At 35.0% G+C, this 9021-nt stretch overlaps 1 pseudogene; it reads left to right on the top strand.

Moving 5' to 3' along the window:
• Positions 1-1979: 1979 nt before the first annotated feature.
• Positions 1980-2365, top strand: LOC114891849 (annotated as a pseudogene).
• The last annotated feature ends 6656 nt before the right edge of the window (positions 2366-9021 follow it).

Genomic DNA, 9021 nt, shown 5'->3' on the forward strand with positions numbered 1-9021 from the left:
TTAGTTTCAATTCTATATAAAGAATTTTCATAAGGTATATTTTTCTCAACACTGAGAATTCCAATTCGGAGTGCTCCATTTAGTTTTTACACAATTTAATCTTAAATTGAGGGTTAGAAATAGATTCAGAAGAAAAAAAGGGGTTCTCTCGTGTTCATTAAAATAAAAAATTAAATTAACCCCAATTAAATCACTTTATTAAGTCCCTTTAGTCCTAAACAATTACTTCTTCTTTTACTGGTCTTGAGCTGTGCAGTCTACCTTCATGAATTCACCTGCTTCTACATAAAAGACTTGGAAGTCCTAACTCATTCACTTGGTATAGTTAGAATATTGTTTGTGAGAACAAGGTCAGCTCATTTGGGAGGCTGATATCCATGAGTCAGTTTCCTGTGGTATCAAGAGTATCTACCGTGTCTGGTACAGTTCTTACTGAAGCTCTTTTGACATTGCTTCTAGAGGCCTTTGTTTTAAAGAGAAAGAAGATGTTGATAACAAGACCAAAAAGTCTGGTTTATTTTGTGTCATAGTAAACAACCTCACAATGAAGGAGAATGAAATTCTCTTTTGAGGTATAATACAAATTCATTTAATAAAACTTTTATCAGTGAATGCCATAAAAGAACAAGCATATTAAGGACAATAAGAGAATTCTAATACATCTCTAGGGCCTTTAATTTACCCCATAAAGTATATATTATTACTGTCACCAGTTGATAAGGTTATTTAAAAAAAATTAATTGGTGGACAGTTATTATACCAGTCTTTGTACATGACCATAAATATGCCTCAATCCAACCTGAAAAGTACATAATTGTTGCAATGTAGCCACAGTAATTATAAATAATTATTGTGTTTAATTAATCTAGGACTATTTTTACTTGTTAGGTGTTCTTATATTGTGGGCTTGAAAAGCAGAACGACTCCCACTGGGAGTGTTGAGCTAATTAAGAATCTGGAGAATGCAAAATACCACCTTTATTTCTTATTTCTTCTTGTATATGGCTAGAAAGCAGATCTCTGGGGTTGCCCAGTGGTCATCTAGGAAACCTAGAGATATTGTATTCATAAAAAAAATCTTGGGCTTGCCTGGTGACGCAGTGGTTGAGAATCTGCCTGCTAATGCAGGGGACACGGGTTCGAGCCCTGGTATGGGAGGATCCCACATGCCGCGGAGCAGCTAGGCCCGTGAGCCACAACTACTGATCCTGCGCATCTGGAGCCTGTGCTACACAACAAGAGAGGCCGCGATAATGCGAGGCCTGCGCACCACGATGAAGAGTGGCCCCCGCTTGCCACAACTAGAGAAAGCCCTCGCACAGAAACGAAGACCCAACACAGCCAAAAATAAATAAATAAACTCCTACCCCCAGCATCTTCTTAAAAAAAAAAAAACAAAAAAACTTAATAGTCTGCTATTTTCAGTTGGAGGGTTAAATTTTGGAAAAGTAGTATCAAAAAGAGTATCAACAATAGAGGTTGCAGAGTCAAGAGCCCTGCCATCAGGTAACCCCAGGTGGGCTCCCAACTTAGTTCAGCATCCCAGCTGCAGTGGTGCCACTCTGGGAAAGCACATCTCCTAAAAGGACAAGAATTTTTGCTGGCCCCCTACAACTCCACCCCAGCCTATTACACCCCTGCGCCCGCCTTCCCCTTGAATCTCTGTCCAGGGATCAGGTACTGGGGCTTAAGTTGGGAGCTGTCCTGTGAAGGGCAGAATTAAGTAAATTCATCTTCTGAAGCCTTAAGTTTGATTGTGGCCCAGGTGTCACTACCCGTGATTTTCCAGCAGAGGTTGTGGAAACCTTGACCAGTAGCTACCGACCACTCCCCCAAGGGGTTTGTGAGACTGGGCTTTCCCATTGTCAATTAGTGGGAAAGTTCACGTAAATGTGTCCCTGCCTCAGACTGTTCTGATATATGGGGCTTCTGTCTGTCAGAAGACAGACAGCAGGTGATGGGACACTTCAAAGGAAAAAATGTCTTCAGATAACAGTTGATGTGCAAATGATGGGGAAAGCCAATTATCCTAAACTAATCAGGAAATCGAGAGCTTCCCCTTTGGCCCCTGAGGGTTACCAGTTTTGTAACTATAGTGTCCAATGATCTTTACAAGTTAAAGTACAGAAGAGGTCAGAAAATGTTCATTCATTTTATTCACATGAGACTTGTTACCCAAGGATTAGTCATAGAAGCTTTGATTCTAGGTTTTCTCTATTCTGCAGGTAAGAATTACATTAGACCTCGATTCTTCAGTGTGACTAAGAAATGAAGCTATTTTCTGGGAGCAGGAAGACAAGACAGTTCTGAACACAATTTTTTATGAACAATGAATTTTCAATATGTAACAACTTACACTGCATAAGTTATCAGATAGAATTCTCATAGCCTTGGTATATTAAATCTCAAAGTTTTTAAGAAGTTAATTTCCAAATCAACAATCATAAATAGTCAACTTAAAGATATCCTTTGTTGGTGTCTTTCAGAATTCAGGACATAATTTTCTGACTTGTAAATTTTTTACTTTCTAGTTAATGGCAGAAAATAATCTGTAATTATGCCAAAGCAATCTGAACATTAGAAGTTAGTTACATAATGGATGCAGAAAATTTTTCTAATCTATGTTAAATGCATCACACCATTCATCAACTTAATGTTCTCCAAATAGGGCAAAGTAATTAAGGCTTTCTTAACTCCTTTTTAAAATGACCAAAATGACATCAGAGGAGAATGGTCGTGTTGTCATTTAAAGTTGATTCACCACTCTTTGCCTCACTCTTATATGGAAACATGACTGTTTCACCACAAAAATAAATATATCAGAGGATATAAATAGGAGCGTCAGTTTTAAGCACCTAAGGACAATGAATAATAAAAGGCATAAAAAAAGCACCGCAATAAGAAACACTGATCATTAGAAACAGTGAGACAAAATGGTTATTACAAATGAGATTTTGTTAAAGAGTATTCAAATACATAACAGAAGCAAAAACATTGAGTGTCTTGACTAAATGAAGAAGCTTTGCTATCTGGAAGACAGTAACTTTACTATTTTTATTAAGAACATGCTAGTATACAAACACTGATTTATCATTTTATGAAAAAGAAAACCCAAATATCATTACTTTTCTTAGATCATCTATATAAGATTTTGCAATAAGAGATTCAAAAGCCCTTTTACATTTTATATATAAACTCATTAAATTAAAACAACTTAGTCAAAAAATTGTAAACATTGTATTGCTCATTTAAACTCATTATATGCAAGTATCATGAACTATGTAGTGAATAAAGTTTACTTTCCACAGATATTCTACAATTGTTATATACCCTCAGATTTGTATTTTAAAGTCTAATTTGGTATTATGGCAAACCATAACAATTTTACTATTTTTTAAAAAGTTACTCCCTTTTTGCCTTGATAAACAAAAACACATTATCTTGCATGTGCTTTGCCTACATTCACACTGACTTGATTTCTTAAAATAGAAAAAATGGGCACACCAATAGGAGTTAAAGATATTTGTACATACTGTTAATTCTTTTATCTGATAGTCATTCTATAACATATAAAAATAAGGGACAGGGATATATTAAAAATTTTGCTTGAGTATCCAGAGATTATTTGTTAATTACCTCAATGCAATATTAATCCAAGTTGTTAAAGTTAAGTGGTATATTAAAATTCAATTTATGCCGACCTGTTACAGAGAAACAAAAATGTATGTTAAAATTTTGTTAGGTATGAAATTTGAAAAGTTTTTCCCAGAGTGTGTAATTTTGCCTAAACAACGTCATGATTTGTAGCCCTACCTCAAGTTCCAGGAATAAAACTTTTTAAAAGACAGTACTTATTATAATTCAATTTAGTTGAACCATAAAACCAACATGGGACATTTAGAGACTTTTGATTAATTAGGGTATGTTATAAATTAGAAAAAAAATGCTAACATTAATTCTAACATTGTGATACAAACAGGAAGAAAACATATGATTTATTTAGAACAAAACTATCAAGCCATATGCATTTATTCAAGAATTTCCCATGATTAGAAATATTAGTAAGCTTCATTTTAATTCAATAGTAAAACCCTTCAAATTTTGTTTTAAAGTACCAAAGTCCTTAACATTATTTGATTCCTTTTACCCACCTGCCTTCCTTTGCTTTTTCTCATCTCACATAGCAGTGAAGTCCATTAATTCAACTCAAAACTAAACCTCTGTATTTTTTCCTCTGAGCTGTACACAGGTCAGCAAGTTAGTTTATATAGATATGCCAATGAAAATAGGAGCTTCATTAAATTTAAGAGATTGTTTACCCTAATTTATTAATTTTCTCCAAAGATGGTAAAATATATAAGAATTTGTCTAAAAGATATTTATGTCACACAACAGAAGGTCATTATCAAATTCTGGGCCAGTGATGATTTTATTGTGTACCTTTATGTGCTCTTCATTTATGGTCCTCACCCAGTCAGATTGTGGGTCAAGTTAGGGACATAATTGTTGAGATTTAGTAATACCTTATTGTTGGCATACCGAATATCCCTCACATCTTATTTTGGCTCATTTTTATATTTCTGTGAGATTTTCCTGTTTTCTTTTGAGAGAAAGGAGAAAGTTATACACTCCAAACGCTTTAGAGTTTTCAGAAGGAGATGCCACTTCAGACAAGTCAAAAGCAACAATTCCCACTACAAAACGTACTCAGGCTCACCAAAAGCTTGGTTTAGACAAACCAAGCAAAACCCTCTCAAAAGTTAGAACTCTCCATTTTACAAGCCATGCAAAACTGTCTTCATTAGTTACTGCTACAACAGTGATTCAACTTGAGTGTGCCGGAGAATCACAAGTTCCCAGGTAATGCTGATAGCACTGGACCAAGGACTACTTTGAGAACCACTGTCCTAGAATGTTCACAAAATGACTGATTTTTGTGCCCAATTAATCTGCCAAAGATTTCGGAGAGAGAGAGAAAAAAATGAAAGAGTAGTAACACTTAAAAACAGACCACTTTAAAGGCTAATTAACCTTTTCTCATAAGAATAGGGAAAAACTTGAATTTCACTTCACACCCACAAAAAGCTTTACAATTTCATTCATATGTCAGAAAGAAGGAGAGAACACGAAAGTTCACTGACCCACATCTCAAAGTGTGACTCTCCGTTCCAATGAGTGCAAAAATTTTGAGCTCATGCTGTTGTGCAAAAAGAAAAACAACAGAGGATGCTAGAAGGCATCAACATCTTCAATACAAATAGACCAGAAAAAAAAAAAAAAGGTGTAAAAGACTATCTGCCAGATGCCCTAACACTTTCACCTGACAGAAAAGTGGCTCCCTGACATTACACAAAATCAAAGAGCTGTGGTCTGACAACAAATTTCCAAGAGTCTTGGACACAGAGGCCTAAAATCAGAATGTCTGGGTTCTTCAGGCCTAAGTAATATCACACTTGTGTTATCTCCAGCCCAGTCCACAAGCTGTAGACCATGCCGGTCTCATTGCTATCTGATTCTGTTTTCTCTACTTTTGCTATTCAAGAATTCTAAAGATTTGGAATTTCTTCCTTTTCTCCTAGGAGGACATAAATACATTGATACAATAAAAATTGTTATTCCTTCTTCCTTGAAATTTTATTAAGAATTCCAGAGTAAAAGAGTCCATCACTCTCCAATTTTTTTTTTCTTAGTTGTACAAAAGCAAGGATGAACGGTCCTCATTCTTCATTGCCTCAATGTAGGCTGACCCCACTTAGTGATACAGTGGAGGATAAATTGGAACCAATGTCCCCAAGACCATCAAAACTAAGCTGCACAAAATGATTCACCGTGCTGTTTTAACAATTTTTGAGGAATTTATAGGTAAATTTTTACCCTTTATAAAATCTGTAATAAACTTTATAAATGTAATTTGACTTTGCCACTTAAACTCATATAAACATATTGATTCTCTTACATGTCATACAGTATGAACACTTCCTCAGGACAATAAAAAAAAATCAAAACTGTTACCTTACATAACTGCATAATATTTACATATAGATGTAAATAAAATGTATGTATGTGTGTATGTGTATATATATGAGTGTGAATATATATATACATATAACTTAATTCTACAAGTTATTTAATCATTCTTCTGTTAATAGAGATTCACCATGGTCTGATATATTTTGCTACTGCAAACGAAGCAGCAATAAACATCTAACTTTCTGGAATATGCATTCTTTCACACTGGTGCTTCAATTTCCATAGGCCCAAATCCCAAAAGTAGAACTTCAAGGTCAAATGGTATTTTGTCTTTAAGAAAAATAATGATTATTGGCAGATTACTTTACAAAAAGTTTCCAATTCACCTTTCTACCAACAATGTATAATGTTGGTATCCCTGAATCCTCACCAACTCTGAATTTTTAAAATATAATCGGATGGATGAAAAAAATAGTGTCTTCTTCAATTTGAAATTCCCTGTTCACTAATGAGATTAAATATCAACATTATTCCTTTAAAATGCAAATTCTGAAAATATGTATAACTATAATAAATGCCAAGAGTCCTGGTAAATTAAATATCAGAATTCCTGAACAAACAGAGCACTGGCTGTGGAGCTGGAAAGTTCCTATATAAATCCTAGCTCTTCCACCTACTAGTTTTGTAAATGTGGGCAAGTTGCTTAACTTTTCTAAGTTTTAGTTCCCATAATATCTAAACTGGACTAAATCATCATACCTTCTTCCTGGGGTGTTGTGTTCACGTTAAGGAGTAACATCTTGTTAAAGTGGTCAACACAATTCCTGGCACATAGAAAGAAAGCAACGATAAACATTGGCTGGTATTACCAGGATGCTTACCACCTTCTAATACACTCTCTAGGATCTTGAGTGAAACATGTGGATGCAGAGCAAAAGTAGAATGTCACCTTGGTGATCTCAGTGTATTCACATTTCAAAAATTTTTAAATATTTTGCTGGCAAAACAAAAGACACCGGGGCTTCCCTGGTGGCGCAGTGGTTGAGAGTCCGCCTGCCGATGCAGTGGACACGGGTTCGTGCCCCGGTCCGGAAAGATCCCACGTGCCGCGGAGCGGCTGGGCCCGTGAGCCATGGCCGCTGAGCCTGCGCGTCCGGAGCGGGTGCTCCGCAACGCGAGAGGCCACAACAGTGAGAGGCCCGCGTACCGCAAAAAAACCCCAAAAAAACAACAACAAAATAAAGACACCTACTGTCTTTATCGGTTACTGACCCTGTCTTTAAACTCTAGAGGCAAACAGTATAAAGTGAGAACATCAGCAGCAGCCCCCTCCAAAAACAAAACCCCAAAATAAAGCAAAACAAAGTGAAGCAAAACAAACAAAAAAACACATAAATGCAAATCTTAATAGTGAGTTCATGGCATTCTCACTGGTGAGGTGGTAGTGTTTTGAAAATTGAAATTTCTTCATAAATGAATAGGTCTCCCCTGTGAAACCATATCATCAACTCATGCATCCACTCACTGTTCCTCTTTCCAGTATTTTACATCTTTGCTATTTGTCTCTGTAAATTCACTCATTCTTACCAATCTTCTATTCTTATACTTTGAATTGTTTTATCAGCTTATAGTAACCTTTATTGAATGGTGGTTTGCATTTGTTTACCCTTGGCTAATTCAGAGCACTTGGTATAATTTCCTGTAAATCATGTTCCTCCATCTCACAGCACTGCATTATTTTCAGTTAATTTCCAATGAATTTTTAGTTGTCCATGCTCTGTTAGAGCTAACAGAGTGAATCCCTGTTTAAGCTAATGGGTTCAACTTCTTCAACAAACAAATCTTTCATGAAAGCTGCTGACAAGCCAGAGATTAACTGAATCTAGTTTCATTACTTCTCACTTTCCTTGATCTTTCTCTTACTCTCTGAGAAATAGTCCTAACATCCTGGTGCTGATAATAATATGATGAAAAGTAGAGAATACAGTCCAAGGAGCCAGAATATTTTTCTTAAATCTGGTATGATACTTCTTGAGCACCAACATTCAGCAACAAAAAATGTTAAATTTGTATACAGCAATTTCACTGACAGGAATTTATCACATAGATAATCTTGCAAAGGTACATAAACCAAGATTGGTCATTAATGTTGTTGGTAGCAGAGGGTTTAAATGAAGTGTTCATACAATGCAATTGTTAAAAGTAAGAATATCTTGAAGATAAATTATTAAATAAAAACACAAAGCCTAGGTAATCATTTTCCAATGTATATGTATATCAAATCATCTTACTGTACATCTTAAAGTTACATAATGTTGTCAATTCTGTCTCAGTAAAGCTGGGGGAAAAGCACAAAGCCTAGGTTCTGAGCATCTTTTTGTGTAATTCTGAAAGATAGTTATATTTTCTATAACTTATTTAAGATATATATTCTATACTGGGGGATATGTGTTAAAATCATTTTTAGAAAGGCAAGAAATTGTTAACAGCTATCTGCAGGGAAAGTTCTAGATGTATGGTGGTGGAAGACTAGAGAAGAAGAATTTTATATTTTATTTTTACCTTAATTTAATTCTTGGATTTTCTTATCTGGTGCATGAATTATATTTTTATGTTAGCATGAGTTATCAGGTACATGAAATTATGGCTTTTTTTCTGTTTTCTCCCATTTATTTTTGTGTATAAAGAAAAATGTCTTTTTAAAATTTGATAATTTTTAAACCATGATTTTTAGGAAAGTACTCTGCTGTCTTCCTAACTTTCCTTTCACAAAGTCTGTTTATGTTGTACAATAATTATTTTTTCAGGACGGGGGTCTTATAAGGTAGATACAAAAAGTGGCATATATCTCTTGGGTCAAACTAATTTCATGTTATGAGCAAAATTGTGTAATGTCATTTTTAAAGACCTTGCTCTGATCTATCAATCTACAAAGTTAAATAGCTGAAATCACTTCCCAAACAAATTCTTTTGCAGTCAGCAAAATGAAGCAATTACATGAATAAGTTTTTCCACTTGGCCTATTTTTCTGCCCATGTTTATTAATCAGTA

Source organism: Monodon monoceros, unplaced genomic scaffold (assembly GCF_005190385.1).
Source record: "Monodon monoceros isolate NGI ecotype Baffin Bay Population unplaced genomic scaffold, NGI_Narwhal_1 Super_Scaffold_12, whole genome shotgun sequence".
Taxonomy (NCBI): Eukaryota; Metazoa; Chordata; class Mammalia; order Artiodactyla; family Monodontidae; genus Monodon; species Monodon monoceros.